Raw genomic sequence first — 23,155 nt, 5'->3', positions numbered from 1 at the left:
TAAACTATTTGACTTTGAGCTTACATTGAGAATAAAATCACTTTTGCAAGTAAAACCTGGCCAAGAAAGGAAGCAGCACTACAATAAAACAATACACAGAATACAAAGCAGTTCCTTCAAAAGTGAAAGTGATAAAGAGTGATGTCTGTCAGTAAATTACGTTGAGATACATATTGGTTATTTTGAATTAGGAGTCCAACTTCAATAACTTCTATTAACAAGCCAAAATACAGATCAGAATTACAGGTAATTGAAAATAATATGTAGCGCCTAGGTAAGCTTGGATGTGTTCAGAGAAACACTAAAAACGGACCTTCCTCACACCCGTCTTGTTGAGGTGGACGTGGTCATACAGGTGATGTGGCTGGATGTCTCAGTGGTGTGCCAGGTGGACGTTGGGGAGGAGGGCACATCTTCGGGATACTTCTGCGTTGATGGCCTGGATGATGTGCAGGGGCACGTCTGTGCGGGGCAGCAGTGTGGAGATGGTGATTTTGGCAGTTTGGAATTCCTCTGTGGCTTTCTTTGCCACCTGTCTCAGGGCTGAGGCCACATCGCCCCTGCGGGCACTCAGGTCGTTAGTGCCGGTGTGGATGAGGATGTGTTTGACCTGGCACAGCCTCCTCTTGGAGAGCAGCTCCAGGGCTCTCTGTGCTGTCGGGCACCAAAGCTTTTTCACTTTTCGCCCAGGGAAGAGGCGCCTCTCATCCAGGAACTTCCCATTGGAGTCGCTCAGAATGACCACCTCTGTGTTGACCTGCCACTCCGGGTTTTGCGTCGGGAGTGGTGGGGGCAGCGGGTGTGTTTTAGGGGAGTGGCGTTTCAGGGGTTTGTGTATTAGTGGCAGGTCTGGTGATAGTGGGGGTGTCAGGAGTGGTGGGGAGTGTGGGTGGATCAGTGGGTGCGTCAGTGGGTGCGTCAGGGGTTGTAGGTGTTGTGGGGTCAGTGCAGTGCAGTCTCTGTGCTCCTCTCTTAGCTTCTCCAGCTGGCTCTGCAGGCTCCTCAGCTGGCTGTGCTGGGGTGTCCTGGTCAGCTCCTCCCTCGCTCTGTGCAGCTCCGTCCTCAGGGTTTGGCTCTGCTCCTCCTGGTCTCTTACTGCTGCTCTCAGCTTATGGATCTCAGCCTTGTGGTGCATCTTTAGTCCCTGAACTCCGCAAACTTCAGCTCCAGCACTGATAGGCATTCCTTTAGTGTTTTAATGTTGCTGGAGAGTTTTGGGGAGACAGGGGGGCAGTCTGTGGGAGATGGGGCACTGTCTGGCTCCGTGTGGCTGGGGGCAGACTGCAGGGTGGCCGGCTCTGGCTCGTGTTTCTCTACCTCAGTCTGCTGCTTTGAGGTGTGGAAGCCGAGAGATAATTGGTCCAGGCTGCTCTCGCTGTCCTGCACCATGATGGTCCCGTTGTGGTATACATTAAAAGTGAGCATCACACTGTCTGTGTCTTTCTCTACCAGCACTGAGATCTGCCTGCCTCTGCTAATGCCCCTCTTGTTGTTATTGGGGTATGTCTGGCACAGGGTTTTGTGAAAGGCGGTGTAGAACAGTAGATTGTTCTTGACCCTGTTTTCTCCTTTACCGGTGTAGTCTAGGATGAGGGTCTCAGGAGATGCTCTCATCACAGCTTGTTTGTAGTCCTTCTTAGCCTGTGCAGAGCGAATGTCTTCAGGGTATCGGATTTCAAAAGGCAGCTCTGCAGTCAGACTGCTGTTCGATAGATTTGTATCAGTCTCAGTGGCAGTTGGGCTCTCTCCTACTGTCACTCTATTCAAATTGGAGCTCTGCATTTTCATTGGCTGAGTCAACTACTGAGAATGCTTATTTATTTTATTAATACATATTTTTTTGTTTAATTATTTGTCTCTATAGGTGAAAGGTCTTACCTCCAATTCTTGTCTTCAGCTTTTCTTTTCTGACTTTTCTTCCTGAACTGTCTCTCTGCTTTCTTCTTTTTGTGTTTCTCTTAAAATTATTATTTTTTGAATACTTTTTCTTCTGAATTTCTATTCCATGTCTTCTGTGTATGTTTATAGTGCTATATATTCATTTGTAAATGACAAATTAAATCCGCTTATGTATAAAAACAAATGTTTTTTAGGAGCTCATATTCCTCTCTCTCTCTCTCTCTCTCTCTTTCTCTCTCTCCCTCTCAATTCAATTCATTTGTATTGTCAAAGCAATTGGACATACATACATATACATACATACATACATACATACATACATACATACATCTACACGGAAAATAAATAATAGAATTATGAATCACAATAAGATGTAATGAAGTACAGAAAATGAAAATGTAAAAAAATGTGATCTTTAATACATACAAATAAAGAAAATAGGTTTACTATTTCCAGATTCCTTTTTTGAAATACAATGACATGCATAACAAACAAGTATTTACATTATATTTACAGCCGGTGCTCGTGTGTCACTGTGTCCCTCAGGCTGTGGTAGGCGCTGACATATTGGGCAGCCAGGGTGGCTGTGTGTCCCTCCCCCAGGAGGACTGGCGTTTTTCTTTTTTCTCAGTTTTGTCACAGGTTGGGTGGGCATCCATTATGTTGTTACAGAATTTGTCCCTTATTTTGGGCTAAAGCTTTCCGTGGAGGGGAACGTGGATCAGTTTGTACCATTTTTGGGAGAATCTGCCTTGTTGGGGCGGAGCTGTGACCAGGTGAACAGCAGATCGGGCATAGGTGGGCATGTGGGCAGAGGAGTTGGAAGGCCGGTCAAGCAAATAAGCTTGCTAAGGTACGCAGCAGCAGCAAGCATCCCCCACATCCAGCCAGCCAGCCAGTCTGGCTGGCGGTGATTGAGTGGTTGTCAGACGGCAAGCAACGGAATGTACGTGCTCTGTGATGTCATAGCAGTCAGCTGAGAGAGGCTCGTGATGTCATCGCTGAGCTGGCTGGCTGGCTGGCTCTGTGTGTGTGTGTGTATGTCTGTGTGTGTGTGTGTGTGTCTGTTTGTCTGTTTTTCAGTCTGTCTGTCTCTCTCTCTCTCTCTCTCTCTCTCTCTCTCTCTCTCCCTCTCAATTCAATTCATTTGTATTGTCAAAGCAATTGGACATACATACATTCATACATACATATATATATATATATATATATATACATACATACATGCATACATGCTAGAAAGTCATTACTATGTTATCTTAAAGGCTAACTAAGCAGAACATATATCATTATAGAACAGAGTCCATAGGTCTACACATGGTTTTAGGGAACAGGCACGTAGGTTATACCGTTTGACATTGTTTCCAAGGTTCTCATCGTAAATAACAAACAGAAATCAAACTAGCTTCTGGCCTGACCTTCTAGCTTGACTCTATCTTTCCGCCTTATATACTTGGTGAATAATTGAGGAAGTAGCACCAAGTGACCACATTAGGCTGCCTGAGGGTTTCTGGGGAGTGTAGTTGTCTAGGGTCGGTTTTCTTCCCTAGAGTGCAGACCTTGCAGCAGACCTGGCCTGACATGTCTGCCATGTATGACCCTGCCCCTTGGTTTGTCCCACATCCTCCCCCCCAGCTGCGACCCCATAGGTCGAGCGACAGCCGCAAAAAAGCATGCACCCGGGACAGCCCATCAACATTCCCCATGGCCTTCCCTGGCCTGTGCTGCAGGGTGAAATGAAAATGTTGGAGACTCAAAAACCACCTCATCACACGGGCATTCCTGTCTTTCGAACGATGCATCCAAGTGAGGGGGGCATGGTCAGTGATCAGGGTGAAGTGCCTGCCCAACAAATAGTATCGAAGACTGTCCAAAGCCCACTTCACTGCCAAACATTCTTCTTCAACTACCAAATAATTTATTTCATTGGATTCCAACTTTCTGCTAAGGAACAACACCGGGTGTTCGTGATCACCCATTCTTTGGGACAAAACCACTCCGATCCCCACCTCAGAGGCGTCCGTCTGGACTATAAATTCTTTCTGAAAGTCAGGTACCATTAAAACGGGGTTGCGGCAGAGCGCCTCCTGTAGGCTCCGGAAAGCCCGGTTTGCTGTATCACCCCATCTAACCATATTGGGTTCTGTAGCCTTAGTCATATCAGTCAGAGGGGCCGCTAAGGTAGCATAGTTGGGAATAAACCTCCGGTAATACCCAGTTAACCCTAAAAATGCCCTAACCTGCTTTTTATTGACAGGCCTAGGCCAAGAGTTTATGGCTTCAACCTTGGATATTTGGCGTTTCACCATACCCCTCCCTACTGTATAGCCCAAGTATTTGGCCTCTTCCAACCCCAAATTGCATTTGGTTGGATTAGCCATCAGGCCTGCTGCATGTATTGAATCCAATACCGCTTGGAGCTGAGACAAATGTGATTCCCAATCTGGACTGTGAATGACCACATCATCTAAATATGCTGCCGCATACGTCCTGTGTGGTCTAAGTATGTGGTCCATCAACCTTTGAAAGGTGGCAGGAGCACCATGCAGGCCAAAGGGCATCACTGTGTAGTGAAACAGACCATCTGGGGTTGCAAAGGCTGTTTTTTCTTTGGCACCCGGGGTCAAGGGAATCTGCCAGTAGCCCTTGGCTAAGTCAATAGTTGAAATATAGCGAGCATTCCCAATATTCTCTAACAATTCATCTACTCGGGGCATTGGGTATGCATCAAACTTTGAAATTTCATTAACCTTTCTAAAATCATTACAGAATCTCCAGGAGCCATCAGGTTTGGAAACCATGACTATAGGGCTGGACCACTCACTGTGGGATTCTTCAATAACCCCTGCCTCCAGCATTTCCTTAACCTCATTTCTAATAGTGTTCCTGCGAGCTTCTGGTACCCTGTAAGGCCTCATATTTACCTTCTTTCCTGGGAGAGACACAATGTTGTGAGAGACTAAATGGGTACGCCCCGGTATGCCTGAGAAAACTTCCCTATTACGTATTATCAAGTCGTTCACCTCCTTCAACTGGTCAGGTGACAAGGCAGCTGCAATATTCACCTTCGGTGTCCCTAGTGGCTGAGGGGGGTAAGTCAACATCAACACTTCCCTGTCCTTCCAGGCTTTTATTAAGTTGACATGATATATTTGTTCTGGGGGTCGGCGGCCGGGTTGCTGAACCTTATAGTTCACTTCCCGTATTCGCTCTATAATCTCATAAGGTCCCATCCACGTAGCCAGAAATTTACATTCTACAGTGGGAACCAACACCAACACCCTATCACCAGGCTGGAACACCCTCAGTGTAGCCTGACGATTATAGGCGAATTGTTGGTGTTCCTGTGCCTGCCTTAGGTGCTCTCTCACAATGGGAGTGACTGTGGCTATTCTCTCTTGCATAGCATTGATGTGCTCGACTACACTCCGGAAAGGAGTGGACTCGTGTTCCCACGTTTCACGGGCTATGTCTAATATCCCCCTGGGGTGCCTCCCATATAACAGTTCAAAAGGCGAAAAGCCCAGGGAAGCCTGTGGGACTTCCCTAATGGCAGACATCAAGTAGGGCAGCATGAATTCCCAATTTTTCCCATCCTTATCGATTACCTTTCTTAGCATGGACTTCAGGGTCCTATTAAATCTCTCAACCAACCCATCTGTTTGTGGGTGGTAGACTGATGTTCTCAACTGCTTAACCTGCAACAATTTACACAGATCGGTCATAACCTTAGACATAAAGGGTGTGCCCTGATCTGTTAATATCTCCCTCGGTATCCCCACCCTACTACACATCAACATTAGCTCTTTTGCAATACCTTTTGAAGCCATGGTCCGCAGTGGAATGGCTTCTGGGTACCTGGTGGCATAATCCAAAATAACCAGTATATACTGATGCCCTCTGGCTGATTTCGGGAGAGGTCCCACCACATCCATAGCTATCCTAGCAAAGGGGGTCTCTATGATGGGCAAAGGGACCAGTGGGCTTCTGAAGGCTGGTTTAGGAGCATGTAGTTGACATTCAGGACATGAGCTACAATGTTCTGTCACGTCTGCATGTACGCCTGGCCAGTAAAACCTCCTCAGGAGTCTATCCTTGGTTTTGTCCATCCCCAGATGTCCCCCCAGGATATGCCCATGTGCCAGATTGAGAACTGTTCGTCTGAATGGGGTGGGAACTAGCAATTGCTCCACAATGTCCACCCCTATCTTATTTACACGGTACAATAGGTCATTTTTTACCATAAAATAAGGATAAGCTGTTGGCGGGTCTGCAGTAGTCATAGGGGTCCCATTTACTACCTTCACATTTTCTTTAGCATAGTGTAGAGTGAGATCTCGCACCTGTGCGCTGCCAAAATCAGTGGGGAGTCCCTCTAACACTGACACTTCTACATTGTCAGCTTCAGGGGTCTCTATGAATGGATTCTCACCCACCCTGCTAGTGCTGGGTTCCTCACCCTCCATAGGGTCATCTACGTCACTACATTCCACCCCTATGTTTTCAGTTTAATTTTCCCCAACCAAAACCTTCACTGTCGACTCAACTGGAACCAGGTCTACTTTTAGCTCTAGTTGTGGGATCGAGGCAACTTCTGGCTTACAGTTTTCAGTGTGCATTTCCAATTTACTATGTTTTCTATCTAGTTTTCCAAAATTAGGAAAATATCGTCCCAGTATCACATCATATGGCATGTTGGGTACCACACCGACTTCGTAATCTAGTTTCCCGGCCTCTGTCTGTATGTTTACAAGGGCTGTGGGATAGGGGCGTGTGTCACCATGTGTGCATGTGATACTGAGCTCCTGATGTCTATCCAGCTTGTTGGTCGCTACTAATTTTTCTGTGACCAGTGTAACCATACTGCCAGAGTCGAGTAGAGCAGCCACTTCTTTCTCATCGACTATCACTGTACACATGTGTTTTGGATTAGGTACTCCGCCTATGAAAACATCCGTCCCAACAGGGCAGGCATAAAATACCGGTTTCTCTTTCCCCATATCACACACATTACATTGCATTGGTTCCTCTCTACCTGGGCAGTGGGCCGCAATATGTCCTACTTTGTCACAATTGTAGCAGACAATTGGTTGTGATGGTGACCCCCTATAACCCTTAGTCTCGGCTTTAGGCCCCACCTTTGCCCCCCCCAGTCTTGCTCTTTTCTTCCAACCCAGCGCGTCATGTTTCCCAGAGTACTTTGGAACCATCTTACCCGGTCCGCTGGTTCGTCATGGCCTGGGGAACGAGTTTTTAACCTCCGGTACATGCTCTGCTGCTCCGGCTGTATAGAACCGCTCTACAATGGCCACCAAGGTGTCAGCGGACAGCACCTCATTCTGGCCAACCCAGCGTCGAACGTCCTTGGGCAAACAGCGTTGGTAGTTGTCAAGGACTATGGCCTCCACCACCTCGGCTGATGAATGGACCTCTGGCTGTAGCCATTTCCTGGCCAGATGGATCAGATCAAACATCTGCGTTCGGATTGGTTGTCCTGGTTGGTAGGCCCACTGCTGAAACCGATGTGCCCTCACTGCGGTGGTCACGCCCAATCGGGTCATTATCTCCGCTTTCAATTTATCATAGTCCTGGGCGTCCTTCAGCTCCAGATCAAAGTACGCTTTCTGTGCATCCCCTGCCAGATAAGGTGCCACAAGCCCTGCCCAGGAATCTTTTGGCCATCCCTCTCTCCGCTGTCCTCTCAAAGGTCATAAGGAAGGCCTCAACATCGTCCTGTTTTGTCATTTTCTGCAGAAAGTGATTGGTGCGGGGAGTGGAATGGGTTGCAGCCCCCTGTGGCCCAATCCTGGTTGCAAGTGCTTCAACACTCTCTTTCAGCTCTTTAGTCACCTTTTCCTGCTCTTCTCTAAACATTTTATTTGTATCATGCTGGACCTGCAGTGCTTCCTGATGCATCCGCATAGCATCCTGGTGAGCCACCTGCTGCACCCTGGTCACTTCCTGTTGGGCTATTACAGCCTGTAGTTTTTTTTTTTTTGGATAAAAAAATTCACTCAGCCAGTCTGGGTTTCATGAGGTGCTGCCCGCATTCTACACCAAATGTGACAAAACGCCTTGGCTGTACACATGTGCGGGTCTTCTCTGTGATCTTCTTAGGAGTAAAAACCAGTCATGACCCAGGGAGGAGGTTGCAAATACAGGGCTGTGCCTGTATGTTTACTTCAAACAAAACAAATCTGAAAACAAAACCTAACTCACACTGGAGTTGTAACTAATCTTACATAATCATTCTATTTTAAACAAAGTCTGGAATAAATAAGTCTTGGCTTTCTCCTTATGAGCTACCTCTGTTTTCCAGATAACTCACCCTATTGTCTCTCACTTCTCTCTCTCTCAGGCCCGCCTTATATACCTGGTGAATAATTGAGGAAGTAACACCAAGTGACCACATTAGGTGCTAGAATGGCTGCCTGAGGGTTTCTGGGGAGTGTAGTTGCCTAGGGTCGGTATTCTACCCTAGAGTACACACCTTGCAGCAGACCTGGCCTGACATATCTGCCATGTATGACCCTGCCCCTTGGTTTGTCACAATACATACATACATACATATACACGGAAAATAAATAATAGAATTATGAATCACAATAAGATGTAATGAAGTACAGAAAAAGAAAATGTAATAAAATGTGATCTTTAATACATACAAATAAAGAAAATAGGTATACCATTTCCAGATTCCTTTTTTGAAATACAATGACATGCATTACAAACGAGTATTTACATTATATTTACAGACGGTGCTCGTGTGTCACTGTGTCCCTCAGGCTGTGGTTGGCGCTGACATATTGGGCAGAATGTGTCCCTTATTTTGGGCTAAAGCTTTCTGTGGAGGGGAACGTGGATCAGTTTGTACCATTTTTGGGAGGATCTGCCTTGTTGGGGCGGAGCTGTGATCCAGGTGAACAGCAGATCGGGCATAGGTGGGCATGTGGGCAGAGGAGTAGGAAGGCCGGTCAAGCAAATAAGCTTGCTAAGGTACACAGCAGCAGCAAGCAGCCCCCCCATCCAGCCAGCCAGCCAGTCTGGCTGGCAGTGACTGAGTGGTTGACAGACGGCAAGCAACGGAATGTTCATGCTCTGTGATGTCATAGCAGTCAGCTGAGAGAGGCTTGTGATGTCATCGCTGAGCTGGCTGGCTGGCTGGCTGGCTGGCTGTGTGTGTGTCTGTGTGTGTGTGTGTGTGTGTGTGTGTGTGTGTGTCTGTTTGTGTTTGTCAGTCTGTCTGTCTGTCTGTCTCTCTCTCTCTCTCTCTCTCTCTCTCTCTCCCTCTCAATTCAATTCATTTGTATTGTCAAAGCAATTGGACATACATACATACATACATACATGCTAGAAAATCATTACTATGTTATCTTAAAGGCTAACTAAGCAGAACATATTTCATTATAGAACAGAGTTCATAGATCTACACATGGTTTTAAGGAACAGGCACGTAGGTCATACCGTTTGACATTGTCTCCAAGGTTCTCATCGTAAATAACAAACAGAAATCAAACTACCTTATGGCCTCCTGACCTTCTAGCTTGACCTTATCTTTCTTAAGTATACAAGAGAGAAAAACAGGTTTGAGAAAATCATTTCTAACTTTCCTTCCATACAATAATACATACATACATACATACGGAAAATAAATAATAGAATTATGAATCTCAATATAATGTAATGAAGTACAGAAAAAGAAAATGTAATAAAATGTGATCTTTAATACATTCAAATAAAGAAAATAGGTTTACTATTTCCAGATTCCTTTCTGAAATACAATGACATGCATTACAAACGAGTATTTACATTATATTTACAGCCGGTGCTCGTGTGTCACTGTGTCCCTCAGGCTGTTGTAGGCGCTGACATATTGGGCAGCCAGGTTGGCTGTGTGTCCCTCCACCAGGAGGACTGAGCGTTTTTCTTTTTTCTCAGTTTTGTCACAGGTTGGGTGGGCATTCGTTATGTTGTTACAGAATGTGTCCCTTATTTTGGGCTAAAGCTTACCGTGGAGGGGAACGTGGATCAGTTTGTACCATTTTTGGGAGGATCTGCCTTGTTGGGGCGGAGCTGTGATCCAGGTGAACAGCAGATCGGGCTTAGGTGGGCATGTGGGCAGAGGAGTAGGAAGGCCGGTCAGGCAAATTAGCTTGCTAAGATACGCAGCAGCAGCAAGCAGCCCCCCCATCCAGCCAGCCAGCCAGTCTGGCTGGCAGTGACTGAGTGGTTGACAGACGGCAAGCAACGGAATGTACGTGCTCTGTGATGTCATAGCAGTCAGCTGAGAGAGGCTCGTGATGTCATGGCTGAGCTGGCTGGCTGTCTGGCTGGCTGGCTCTGTGTGTGTGTGTGTGCGTGTGTCTGTCTGTCTGTCAATTCATTTCAATTCAATTCAAAGGTGCTTTATTGGCATGATCTATCACAATATTGCCAAAGCAGATACAAATGTTCTATCAATCAAGACAAAACATTGCAATACAAGATTCAGTGGAACAAATATAGTACACATTGAAATAAAATTAAGTAGGATATAAACCATATTTGTTGTTTGTATCAAAATTTGTGTCATGACATCAGAAAAATCACTGTTTTTATTTTGTTTTGCAAATGGAGTGCCACAGGCTGGTGTCTACACACTGTCTCGCAGGCTGTGGCAGGTGGATACATATTGCGCTGCTAAGAAGGCAGTGCGCTCCTCCTCTCCCAGCAGGACGGGGAGTTTGCAGCAATCGGGGATCATGCTGAACTCAGGGATATGCATTTTTAATATTTTAAAGTATGTCTCCCTGATTTTTGTGTATTTAGGGCAGGACAGCAGGAAATGCGCCTGTGTTTCGACCTCCCCTAGGTCACACTGGCTGCACAGCCGCTCTTCTCTGGCAACCCAGAATTTTCTGTAGCGGCCTTTTTCAATGGCGAGGCTGTGGTCACTGAGCCTGTATTTAGTTAGATTTTGTCTCTCTTTTATATTTTGGATTTTTAAGTATTCAGCCAATGTAATGTTTCTATTCAGGGCCCGGTAGCATTCCAATTTGTTTTGTAATTCTAATTCATGTCTCTAATCTTTTGTGTATTTGCTTTTCAGGTACATGTCAATTTTCCCAATTGTTGTTGTTTTGGTCATTGTGTGTTCGGGCTCTGTGAGCCTCAGAGCCGTGGGGGCGTTTCTGTGTACGTGTAAGATGTTTTTATTAAATTCTAGGTGGAATATTTCCATGGGGCTTTTGTCCCAATTGTTGTTATTGAGGTTCATGAGGGGACCCCACACTTCGCTCCCATATAGCAGGATTGGTTGGATGATGGAGTTTAATATTTTAATCCAAATAGTTATTGGTATTGTTGTTTTCCCAAATTGTGTCTTTATGGCATAAAATGCCCGGCGTGCCTTGTCTTTTAATGCGTTTATAGCCAGGCTGAAGCTCCCTGACGCACTGATGGTCAGGCCAAGGTAGTTGTATCTGGTGCAGTGCTCTAATCCAGTGCTGCCCAGAGTGAAGCGGTACCTGTTTCCCTGAGATGGGGCTTTTTTCTGGAAAACCATAACTCTGGTCTTGTCCAGATTGACTGCCAGGGCCCATTTCTGACAGTACTGCTCTAGCAGCGCCAGGTTCTGCTGAAGCCCCTGCTCTGTGGGCGACAGCAGCACCAGGTCGTCTGCGTAGAGCAGGAACTTGATCTCTGTGTCATGGAGAGTTAGGCTGCGGGCGTCAGACTGCTCCAACACTGTGGCCAACTCGATGATGTAGATGTTGAACAGTGTTGGACTCAGACTGCAGCCCTGTCTCACTCCCCGCCCCTGAGTGAAGAACTCTGTTCTTGAGTTGCCAATTTGAACTCCGCATTTGTTTTCAGAATACATTGATTTAATGATGTCATAAACTTTACCCCCTACACCACTCTGTAGAAGTTTATAAAATAATCCCTTGTGCCAGATTGAGTCAAATGCCTTTCTAAAGTCTACAAAACAGGCAAATATTTTTCCTTTATTGTTTTGGGTATATTTATTTATGAGGGTGTGTAGAGTGTAAATATGATCGGTTGTGCGGTGTTATGGTAGGAAGCCAATCTGACTCTTATTCAGGACACTGTGCTTGGTAAGGAAGGCCAGTATCTGGGCGTTGATGATACTGCAGAACACCTTCCCCAGGTTACTGCTCACACAGCTGCCCCAGTAGTTATTGGGGTCTAATTTGTCTCCACTTTTAAAAATCGGGGTGATCAATCCTTGATTCCCGACCTCAGGGAAACACCCGGCTCTCAGCACCAGGTTAAAGAGTTTGAGCAGAGCCTCCTGCAGCTGCGGGCTGCTGTGCTTCAGCATCTCAGGGCTGATGCTGTCGGGGCCGCTGGCTTTCCTGGGTTTGAGGATTTTGAGTTGATGTTTTAGTTCCTGTATTGTAAATGGGTTATCTAAGGGATTTTGGTTATTCTTAATGATTTCTTCCAATTTATTTAGGTTTTTTAATATTTTAACCTGTTCTGGCTTTGGATTGTTTTCAACATTTTGGTAAAGTTTTTCAAAGTGTGTTTTCCAGATTTCTCCATTTTGAATTGGTATTTCATTTTTTGTTTTTGGGGTATTTATTCTGCCCATATAGTGGTCTTTTTTCTTACTGAGGAGTTGCTTGTAGTGCCGCAGGGCCTGGCAGTAGCTGAGGCGAGCCTCCTGGTTGTCGGGCTCTCTGTGTTTAGTGTTGGAGAGATGTCTCAGGTGTTTCCTAGAAGTTTCACACTCCTGGTCACACCACTGTTCTTTTTTTCTTTTAGACGATTTCATATTTTGGTTTTTAATTGTTTTAATGTTTGATTTTAAAGCCAGTCTCTCAAATATTTCATTCAGTGTTTTGGTGGCTGAGTTTATTCCGTTTTGGTTTATTTGATAGTGTGAGGATTGATATCTGTCTAACATGTTTTCAATCTCATCACTATTCAGGGCTCTTGTGTAGTTCTCTGTGCTGGGCTCTGACCATCTCTAACTGGGTGGCAGGGAGACCAGTTTTGTGGGAAGTTTGGCTCTGACTTGTGGCTGCGCTGATCTTTTTAGGTAAAGTGTTATTTGGCTGTGGTCTGATAGTGGAGATTGTTGTCTGACTATAAACGCATTGTTGGCTTGTGGGTCCAGGTCAGTTATGGCGTAGTCCACCACACTGCTGCCCAGAGCCGAGCAGTATGTGAATCTCCCCAGAGAGTACCCCCTGGTCCTGCCATTGATGATATATAGACCCAGGCTTTTACATAGGCGCACTACCTGCTTCCTGCTCTTGTTTACCACGCTGTCGTGGCTGTGTCAGTGTGGAGGTGTGTGTGTGGCACAGCGGGGAGTCTCCGAACAGGTGTGTGTTCCCCTCTGTATTGATGTAGTCCATCTCTCTGCCAGTCCTGGCATTGAGATCGCCACACAGCAGTACAGAGCCCAGGGTCTGGAAGTGGCAGATTTCGTTTTGAAGCTCATGAAAGCCTTCCTCATTATAGTAGGGGGAGTCTGCGGGTGGCATATAAATTGCACATAGGTATATATCTGTGTTATTTTGTAGGGTGTCTTTTCTGATTTTCATCCACAGGTGTGTGTCTCCTCTCTGTACTGGGCATAGGGCTGCTCGGAGCTCCTCCCTGTACCACACGATAATCCCCCACGAGGCCCTGCCACACCTGACTTTGGGTTTTATATAGGAGGGCACAATCAGCTCCCTGTATCCATTGTATCCATCCAGTGTATAGACATATCTGCACAGCACCAAGTCTCTACAAGAATGAAAACATCTGAACTATTTACAGTGTTGATCAGTTCAGGGCCTGTGCTCTTCATTCCAAAAGTTGAGGAGCGTAAACCCTGCATATTCCAACTGCTTATTTTAAAGGACATGTTAATATATTTTATTATACTTGTCTCTTCTACATAAGAAAGTTTAATTTGTGGTCTACAACTGATATTATATTACTATTAATAATTATATATGGATATACATAATAATCACTCAAAGATTTTATGTTTGCATCAAAATATCAGAATAATTAAATCACATTTTTTCTTACTCTCCATCTCCACAACCATATATATGTGTGTTGAGGCTCAGTTAACTCAGCAGTGTGGAACAGATGACACTGAGGAGTTGCCTTATCTGGGCCAGCTGGGCAGCATCGGGCCTCCAGGCTCTGGAAGCCGCTGCTGCGTGGCTGTGTGGCTGTGCTGGTCCCCGGCTGTCCGCTCTGCTGTGCTGGACGGGCCCTCTGGGGATGGGGGGGTGGGGAATGGGGCCGCGGGGTCTCAGGTGCTGGGGCTGGGGTGGAGCCGGTGGCTGGGGATGTGGCCGGGGGCTGGGGGGTTTGCTCCTGGTCTCGAGGTGGGGGTGTGTGGGGTTTCGGCCCAGGGTTGTGTCCTTGAGGACCTTTGAGATGATCCTCACACCCGTCTTGTTGAGGTGGACGTGGTCATACAGGTGATGTGGCTGGATGTCTCAGTGGTGTGCCAGGTGGACGTTGGGGAGGAGGGCACATCTTCGGGACACTTCTGCGTTGATGGCCTGGATGATGTGCAGGGGCACGTCTGTGCGGGGCAGCAGTGTGGAGATGGAAATTTTGGCAGTTGGGAATTCCTCTGTGGCTTTCGTTGCTACCTGTCTCAGGGCTGAGGCCACATCGCCCCTGCGGGCACTCAGGTCGTTAGTGCCGGTGTGGATGAGGATGTGTTTGACTTGGCAAAGCCTCCTCTTGGAGAGCAGCTCCAGGGCTCTCTGTGCTGTGGAGCACCAAAGCTTTTTCACTTTTCGCCCAGGGAAGAGGCGCCTCTCAACCAGGAACTTCCCATTGGATTCGCTCAGAATGACCACCTCTGCGTTGACCTGCCACTCCGGGTTTGCGTCGGGAGTGGTGGGGGCAGCGGGTGTGTTTTGGGGGAGTGGCGTTTCAGGGGGTTGTGTATTAGTGGCAGGTCTGGTGATAGTGGGTGTGTCAGGAGTGGTGGGGAGTGTGGGTGGATCAGTGGGTGCGTCAGGGGTTGGAGGTGTTGTGGGGTCAGTGCAGTGCAGTCTCTGTGCTCCAGTGATGTGTAGCTCCTCTCTTAGCTCCTCCAGCTGGCTCTGCAGGCTCCTCAGCTAGCTGTGCTGGGGTGTCCAGGTCAGCTCCTCCCTCGCTCTGCGCAGCTCCGTCCTCAGGGTTTGGCTCTGCTCCTCCAGGTCTCTCACTGCTGCTCTCAGCTCATGGATCTCAGCCTTGTGCTGCATCTTTAGTCTGTGCATCTCATCCCGGAGCTGATCACACAAGGAGGTCTGGGCCAGGGTGCTCAAGGTCTGCTCCCTGAACTCCGCAAACTCCAGCTCCAGCACTGATAGGCATTCCTTTAGTGTTTTAATGTTGCTGGAGAGTTTTGGGGAGACAGGGGGGCAGTCTGTGGGAGATGGGGCACTGTCTGGCTCCGTGTGGCTGGGGGCAGACTGCAGGGTGGCCGGCTCTGGCTCTTGTTTCTCTACCTCAGTCTGCTGCTTTGAGGTGTGGAAGCCGAGAGCTAATTGGTCCAGGCTGCTCTCGCTGCCCTGCACCATGATGGTCCCGTTGTGGTATACATTAAAAGTGAGCATCACACTGTCTGTGTCTTTCTCTACCAGCACTGAGATCTGCCTGCCTCTGCTAATGCCCCTCTTGTTGTTATTGGGGTATGTCTGGCACAGGGTTTTGTGAAAGGCGGTGTAGAACAGTAGATTGTTCTTGACCCTGTTTTCTCCTTTACCGGTGTAGTCTAGGATGAGGGTCTCAGGAGATGCTCTCATCACAGCTTGTTTGTAGTCCTTCTTAGCCTGTGCAGAGCGAATGTCTTCAGGGTATCGGATTTCAAAAGGCAGCTCTGCAGTCAGACTGCTGTTCGATAGATTTCTATCAGTCTCAGTGGCAGTTGGGCTCTCTCCTACTGTCACTCTATTCAAATCGGAGCTCTGCATTTTCATTGGCTGAGTCAACTACTGAGAATGCTTATTTATTTTATTAATACATATTTTTTTGTTTAATTATTTGTCTCTTACCTCCAATTCTTGTCTTCAGCTTTTCTTTTCTGACTTTTCTTCCTGAACTGTCTCTCTGCTTTCTTCTTTTTGTGTTTCTCTTAAAATTATTATTTTTTGAATACTTTTTCTTCTGGATTTCTATTCCATGTCTTCTGTGTATGTTTATAGTGCTATATATTCATTTGTAAATCACAAATTAAATCCGCTTATGTATAAAAACAAATGTTTTTTAGGAGCTCATATTCCTCTCTCTCTCTCTCTCTCTCTCTCTCTCTCTCTCTCTCTCTCTCAATTCATTTCATTTGTATTGTCAAAGCAATTGGACATACATACACATACATACATATACACTCACCTAAAGGATTATTAGGAACACCTGTTCAATTTCTCATTAATGCAATTATCTAATCAACCAATCACATGGCAGTTGCTTCAATGCATTTAGGGGTGTGGTCCTGGTCAAGACAATCTCCTGAACTCCAAACTGAATGTCTGAATGGGAATGAAAGGTGATTTAAGCAATTTTGAGCGTGGCATGGTTGTTGGTGCCAGACGGGCCGGTCTGAGTATTTCACAATCTGCTCAGTTACTGGGATTTTCACGCACAACCATTTCTAGGGTTTACAAAGAATGGTGTGAAAAGGGAAAAACATCCAGTATGCGGCAGTCCTGTGGGCGAAAATGCCTTGTTGATGCAAGAGGTCAGAGGAGAATGGGCCGACTGATTCAAGCTGATAGAAGAGCAACTTTGACTGAAATAACCACTAGTTACAAATGAGGTATGCAGCAAAGCATTTGTGAAGCCACAACACGTACAACCTTGAGGCGGATGGGCTACAACAGCAGAAGACCCCACCGGGTACCACTCATCTCCACTACAAATAGGAAAAAGAGGTGAGACATTCAGATGGTAGAGTCAGAATTTGGCGTAAACAGAATGAGAACATGGATCCATCATGTCTTGTTACCACTGTGCAGGCTGGTGGTGGTGGTGTAATGGTGTGGGGGATGTCTTCTTGGCACACTTTAGGCCCCTTAGTACCAATTGGGCATCGTTTAAATGCTACGGCCTACCTGAGCATTGTTTCTGACCATGTCCATCCCTTTTTGACCACCATGTACCCATCCTCTGATGGCTACTTCCAGCAGGATAATGCACCATGTCACAAAGGTCGAATCATTTCAAATTGGTTTCTTGAACATGACAATGAGTTCACTGTACTAAACTGGCCCCCACAGTCACCAGATCTCAACCCAATGGAGCATCTTTGGGATGTGGTGGAACGGGAGCTTCGTGCCCTGGATGTGCATCCCACAAATCTCCATCAACTGCAAGATGCTATCCTATCAATATGGGCCAACATTTCTAAAGAATGCTTTCAGCACCTTGTTGAAGCAATGCCACGTAGAATTAAAGCAGTTCTGAAGGCGAAAGGGGGTCAAACACAGTATTAGTATGGTGTTCCTAATAATCCTTTAGGTGAGTTCATCGTAGCTCTTAATACTCTCTTTCTGTCTGGAGGAGATATAATTGAAGTATTGTACACGTACCCGGCTACTTTCAACACCCATTGCTGCACTGATATTTTTCCCTCCATTTTTCTTTATCCATTTTTTTTTTGCTGGAAGTTCCGTCAATACCCGTCAGCCTTTAAGAGACATCATGCAGCCAGGCCTCTAGTCTTGCGGCCACACCGTCCTGAACGCGCCCAATCTCATCAGATCTCGGAAGCTAAACGGGGCAGGTCCTGGTCAGTACTTGGATGGGTGACCTCCTGGAAATACCAGGTGCTGCTAGCTTTTTCGTCTCCTGGGAAACTTTATCGTAGCTCTTAATACTCTCTTTCAGTCTGCAGGAGATATAATTGAAGAATTGTACACGTACCCGGCTACTTTCAACACCCTTTCCAGCACTGATATTTTTCCCTCCATTTTTCTATTTTTTTTTTTTTTTTTTTGCTGGAAGTTCCGTCAATACCCGCCAACCTTTAAGAGACATCATGCAGCCAAGCCTTTCGGCTTGTGGCCACACCGTCCTGAACGCGCCCGATCTCGTCAGATCTCGGAAGCTAAACGGGGCAGGGCCTGGTCAGTACTTGGATGGGAGACCTCCTAGAAATACCAGGTGCTGCAAGCTTTTTACGTCTCCTGGGTAACTTCATCGTAGCTCTTAATACTCTCTTTCTGTCTCCAGGAGATATAATTGAAGAATTGTACACGTACCCGGCTACTTTCAACACCCTTTGCTGCACTGGTATATTTCCCTCTATTTTTCGTTTTTTTTTTGCTGGCAGTTTCGTCAATACCCGCCAGCCTTTAAGAGACATCATGCAGCCAGGCATCTCGGCTTGCGGCCACACCGTCCTGAACGCGCCCGATCTTGTCAGATCTCGGAAGCTAAATGGGGCAGGGCCTGGTCAGTACTTGGATGGGAGACCTCCTAGAAATACCAGGTGCTGCAAGCTTTTACGTCTCCTGGGAAACTTTATCGTAGCTCTTAATACTCTCTCTCTGTCTGGAGGAGATATAATTGAAGTATTGTACACGTATCCAGCTACTGTCAACACCCTTTGCTGCACTGATATTTTTCCATCCAATTTTCTTTTTTCTTTTTTTCTTTTTTTTTTTTGCTGGAAGTTCCGTCAATACCTGCCAACCTTTAAGAGACATCATGCAGCCAGGCCTTTCGGCTTGTGGCCACACCGTCCTGAATGCGCCCGATCTCGTCAGATCTCGGAAGCTAAACGGGGCAGGGCCTGGTCAGTACTTGGATGGGAGACCTCCTAGAAATACCAGGTGCTGCAAGCTTTTTACGTCTCCTGGGTAACTTCATCGTAGCTCTTAATACTCTCTTTCTGTCTCCAGGAGATATAATTGAAGAATTGTACACGTACCCGGCTACTTTCAACACCCTTTGCTGCACTGGTATATTTCCCTCTATTTTTCTTTTTTTTTTTTGCTGGCAGTTCCGTCAATACCCGCCAGCCTTTAAGAGACATCATGCAGCCAGGCATCTCGGCTTGCGGCCACACCATCCTGAACGCGCCCGATCTCGTCAGATCTCGGAAGCTAAACGGGGCAGGACCTGGTCAGTACATGAAAGTGAGACCTCCTGGAAATACCTAGTGCTGCAAGCTTTTACGTCTCCTGGGTAACTTTATCGTAGCTCTTAATACTCTCTCTCTGTCTGGAGGAGATATAATTGAAGTATTGTACACGTATCCAGCTACTGTCAACACCCTTTGCTGCACTGATATTTTTCCATCCATTTTTCTTTTTTCTTTTTTTGTTTTTTTTTTTTGCTGGAAGTTCCGTCAATACCCGCCAACCTTTAAGAGACATCATGCAGCCAGGCCTCTTGGCTTGCGGCCACACCGTCCTGAACGTGCCCGATCTCGTAAGATCTCGGAAGCTAAACGGGGCAGGGCCTGGTCAGTACTTGGATGGGAGACCTCCTGGAAATACCTGGTGCTGCAAGCTTTTACGTCTCCTGGGTAACTTTATCGTAGCTCTTAATTCTCTCTTTCTGTCTGGAGGAGATATAATTGAAGAATTGTACACGAACCCAGCTACTGTCAATACCCTTTGCTGCACTGATATTTTTCCATCCATTTTTCTTTTTTTTTTTTTTTTTTTTTTTTTTTTTGCTGGAAGTTCCGTCAATACCCGCCAACCTTTAAGAGACATCATGCAGCCAGGCCTTTCGGCTTGTGGCCACACCGTCCTGAATGCGCCCGATCTCGTCAGATCTCGGAAGCTAAACGGGGCAGGGCCTGGTCAGTACTTGGATGGGAGACCTCCTAGAAATACCAGGTGCTGCAAGCTTTTTACGTCTCCTGGGTAACTTCATCGTAGCTCTTAATACTCTCTTTCTGTCTCCAGGAGATATAATTGAAGAATTGTACACGTACCCGGCTACTTTCAACACCCTTTGCTGCACTGGTATATTTCCCTCTATTTTTCTTTTTTTTTTTGCTGGCAGTTCCGTCAATACCCGCCAGCCTTTAAGAGACATCATGCAGCCAGGCATCTCGGCTTGCGGCCACACCATCCTGAACGCGCCCGATCTTGTCAGATCTCGGGAAGCTAAACGGGGCAGGGCCTGGTCAGTACTTGGATGGGAGACCTCCTAGAAATACCAGGTGCTGCAAGCTTTTTACGTCTCCTGGGTAACTTCATCGTAGCTCTTAATACTCTCTTTCTGTCTCCAGGAGATATAATTGAAGAATTGTACACGTACCCGGCTACTTTCAACACCCTTTGCTGCACTGGTATATTTCCCTCTATTTTTCTTTTTTTTTTTTGCTGGCAGTTCCGTCAATACCCGCCAGCCTTTAAGAGACATCATGCAGCCAGGCATCTCGACTTGCGGCCACACCATCCTGAACGCGCCCGATCTCGTCAGATCTCGGAAGCTAAACGGGGCAGGACCTGGTCAGTACATGAAAGTGAGACCTCCTGGAAATACCTAGTGCTGCAAGCTTTTACGTCTCCTGGGTAACTTTATCGTAGCTCTTAATACTCTCTCTCTGTCTGGAGGAGATATAATTGAAGTATTGTACATGTATCCAGCTACTGTCAACACCCTTTGCTGCACTGATATTTTTCCATCCATTTTTCTTTTTTTTTTTTTTTTTTTTTTTTTTTGCTGGAAGTTCCGTCAATACCCGCCAACCTTTAAGAGACATCATGCAGCCAGGCCTTTTGACTTGTGGCCACACAGTCCTGAATGCGCCCGATCTCGTCAGATCTCGGAAGCTAAACGGGGCAGGGCCTGGTCAGTACTTGGATGGGAGACCTCCTAGAAATACCAGGTGCTGCAAGCTTTTTACGTCTCCTGGGTAACTTCATCGTAGCTCTTAATACTCTCTTTCTGTCTCCAGGAGATATAATTGAAGAATTGTACACGTACCCGGCTACTTTGAACACCTTTTCCTGCACTGATATTTTTCCCTCCATTTTTCTTTTTTTTTTTTTTTTTTTTTGCTGGAAATTCCGACAATACCCGCTAGCCTTTAAGAGACATCATGCAGCCAGACATCTCGGCTTGCGGCCACACCGTCCTGAACGCGCCCGATCTTGTCAGATCTCGGAAGCTAAACGGGGCAGGACCTGGTCAGTACTTAAATGTGAGACCTCCTGGAAATACCAGGTGCTGCCAGCTTTTTACGTCTCCTGGGGAACTTCATCGTAGCTCTTAATACTCTCTTTCTGTCTGGAGAAGATATAATTGAAGAATTGTACACGTACCCGGCTACTTTCAACACCCTTTGCTGCACTGGTATTTTTCCCTCTATTTTTCTTTTTTTTTTTTGCTGGCAGTTCCGTCAATACCCGCCAGCCTTTAAGAGACATCATGCAGCCAGGCATCTCGGCTTGCGGCCACACCATCCTGAACTCGCCCGATCTCGTCAGATCTCGGAAGCTAAACGGGGCAGGACCTGGTCAGTACATGAATGTGAGACCTCCTGGAAATACCTGGTGCTGCAAGCTTTCACGTCTCCTGGGTAACTTTATCGTAGCTCTTAATACTCTCTATCTGTCTGGAGGAGATATAATTGAAGTATTGTACACGTACCCAGCTACTGTCAACACCCTTTACTGCACTGATATTTTTCCATCCATTTTTCTTTTTTTTTTTTTTTTTGCTGGAAGTTCCGTCAATACCCGCCAGCCTTTAAGAGAAATCATGCAGCCAGACATCTCGGCTTGCGGCCACACCGTCCTGAACGCGCCCGATCTCGTCAGATCTCGGAAGCTAAACGGGGCAGGACCTGGTCAGTACTTGAATGTGAGACCTCCTGGAAATACCTGGTGCTGCAAGCTTTTACGTCTCCTGGGTAACTTTATCGTAGCTCTTAATACTCTCTATCTGTCTGGAGGAGATATAATTGAAGAATTGTACACGTACCCAGCTACTGTCAACACCATTTGCTGCACTGATATTTTTCCCTCCATTTTTCTTTTTTCTTTTGTTTTTTGCTGGAAGTTCCATCAATACCCTCCAGCCTTTAAGACACATCATGCAGCCAGGCCTCTTGGCTTGAGGCCACACCGTCCTGAAGACGCAAGATCTCGTCAGATCTCGGAAGAGAAACTAGGCAGGGCCTGGTCAGTAATTGGATGGGTGACCTCCTGGAAATACCAGGTGCTGAAAGCTTTTACGTCTCCTGGGTAACTTTATCGTAGCTCTTAATACTCTCTTTCAGTCTGCAGGAGATATAATTGAAGAATTGTACATGTACCCGGCTACTTTCAACACCCTGTCCTGCACTGATATTTTTCCCTCCATTTTTCTATTTATTTATTTTTTATTTTTTGCTGGAAGTTCCGTCAATACCCGCTAGCCTTTAAGAGACATCATGCAGCCCGGCCTCTTGGCTTGCGGCCACACCGTCCTGAACACGCCCGATCTCATCAGATCTCGGAAGCCAAACGGGGCAGGGCCTCGTCAGTACTTGGATGGGAGACCTCCTGGAAATACCTGGTGCTGCAAGCTTTTTACGTCTCCTGGGAAACTTCATCGTAGCTCTTAATACTCTCTATCTGTCTGGAGGAGATATAATTGAAGTATTGTACACGTACCCGGCTACTTTCAACAGCCTTTGCTGCACTGATATTTTTCCCTCCATTTTTCTTTTTTCTTTTTTTTTTTGCTGGAAGTTCCGTCAATACCCGCCAGCCTTAAAAAGACATCATGCAGCCGGGCCTCTCGGCTTTCGGCCACACCGTCCTGAATGCGCATGATATCGTCAGATCTCGGAAGCTAAACGGGGCAGGACCTGGTCAGTACTTGAATGTGAGACCTCCTGGAAATACCAGGTGCTGCAAGCTTTTACGTCTCCTGGGTAACTTTATCGTAGCTCTTAATACTCTCTTTCAGTCTGCAGGAGATATAATTGAAGAATTGTACACGTACCCGGCTACTTTCAACACCCTTTCCTGCACTGATATTTTTCCCTCCATTTTTCTATTTTTTTTTTATTTTTTTTTGCTGGAAGTTCCGTCAATACCCGCCAACCTTTAAGAGACATCATGCAGCCAGGCCTTTCGGCTTGTGGCCACACCGTCCTGAATGCGCCCGATCTCGTCAGATCTCGGAAGCTAAACGGGGCAGGGCCTGTTCAGTACTTGGATGGGAGACCTCCTAGAAATACCAGGTGCTGCAAGCTTTTTACGTCTCCTGGGTAACTTCATCGTAGCTCTTAATACTCTCTTTCTGTCTCCAGGAGATATAATTGAAGAATTGTACACGTACC

The 23,155-nt window shown here is 46.5% G+C and overlaps 5 non-coding genes and 12 pseudogenes across 5 annotated transcripts; all 17 read left to right on the top strand.

Moving 5' to 3' along the window:
- The first annotated feature begins 17,577 nt into the window (after positions 1-17,577).
- Positions 17,578-17,696, top strand: LOC136734820 (uncharacterized; annotated as a pseudogene).
- Positions 17,697-17,914: 218 nt separating this feature from the next.
- On the top strand, positions 17,915-18,033 carry LOC136734600 (5S ribosomal RNA). The gene has a single exon (XR_010810576.1). It is a non-coding gene; the product is annotated as a 5S ribosomal RNA (ribosomal RNA).
- Positions 18,034-18,242: 209 nt separating this feature from the next.
- Positions 18,243-18,361, top strand: LOC136734735 (uncharacterized; annotated as a pseudogene).
- A 224-nt stretch (positions 18,362-18,585) lies between these two features.
- On the top strand, positions 18,586-18,704 carry LOC136734594 (5S ribosomal RNA). Its single transcript, XR_010810570.1, has one exon. It is a non-coding gene; the product is annotated as a 5S ribosomal RNA (ribosomal RNA).
- Positions 18,705-18,914: 210 nt separating this feature from the next.
- On the top strand, positions 18,915-19,033 carry LOC136735022 (uncharacterized; annotated as a pseudogene).
- Positions 19,034-19,257: 224 nt separating this feature from the next.
- LOC136734609 (5S ribosomal RNA) lies at positions 19,258-19,376 on the top strand. Its single transcript, XR_010810585.1, has one exon. It is a non-coding gene; the product is annotated as a 5S ribosomal RNA (ribosomal RNA).
- Positions 19,377-19,602: 226 nt separating this feature from the next.
- On the top strand, positions 19,603-19,721 carry LOC136734593 (5S ribosomal RNA). The gene has a single exon (XR_010810569.1). It is a non-coding gene; the product is annotated as a 5S ribosomal RNA (ribosomal RNA).
- Positions 19,722-19,930: 209 nt separating this feature from the next.
- LOC136734792 (uncharacterized) lies at positions 19,931-20,050 on the top strand (annotated as a pseudogene).
- A 210-nt stretch (positions 20,051-20,260) lies between these two features.
- On the top strand, positions 20,261-20,379 carry LOC136735064 (uncharacterized; annotated as a pseudogene).
- A 224-nt stretch (positions 20,380-20,603) lies between these two features.
- Positions 20,604-20,722, top strand: LOC136734801 (uncharacterized; annotated as a pseudogene).
- Positions 20,723-20,941: 219 nt separating this feature from the next.
- On the top strand, positions 20,942-21,060 carry LOC136734970 (uncharacterized; annotated as a pseudogene).
- Positions 21,061-21,270: 210 nt separating this feature from the next.
- LOC136734921 (uncharacterized) lies at positions 21,271-21,389 on the top strand (annotated as a pseudogene).
- A 214-nt stretch (positions 21,390-21,603) lies between these two features.
- LOC136734758 (uncharacterized) lies at positions 21,604-21,722 on the top strand (annotated as a pseudogene).
- A 215-nt stretch (positions 21,723-21,937) lies between these two features.
- On the top strand, positions 21,938-22,056 carry LOC136734546 (uncharacterized; annotated as a pseudogene).
- A 220-nt stretch (positions 22,057-22,276) lies between these two features.
- Positions 22,277-22,395, top strand: LOC136734711 (uncharacterized; annotated as a pseudogene).
- Positions 22,396-22,611: 216 nt separating this feature from the next.
- On the top strand, positions 22,612-22,730 carry LOC136734529 (uncharacterized; annotated as a pseudogene).
- A 219-nt stretch (positions 22,731-22,949) lies between these two features.
- LOC136734662 (5S ribosomal RNA) lies at positions 22,950-23,068 on the top strand. The gene has a single exon (XR_010810638.1). It is a non-coding gene; the product is annotated as a 5S ribosomal RNA (ribosomal RNA).
- The last annotated feature ends 87 nt before the right edge of the window (positions 23,069-23,155 follow it).

Source organism: Amia ocellicauda, unplaced genomic scaffold (assembly GCF_036373705.1).
Source record: "Amia ocellicauda isolate fAmiCal2 unplaced genomic scaffold, fAmiCal2.hap1 HAP1_SCAFFOLD_40, whole genome shotgun sequence".
NCBI lineage: Eukaryota > Metazoa > Chordata > Actinopteri > Amiiformes > Amiidae > Amia > Amia ocellicauda.
This window is presented reverse-complemented; position numbering and strand designations above follow the sequence as displayed.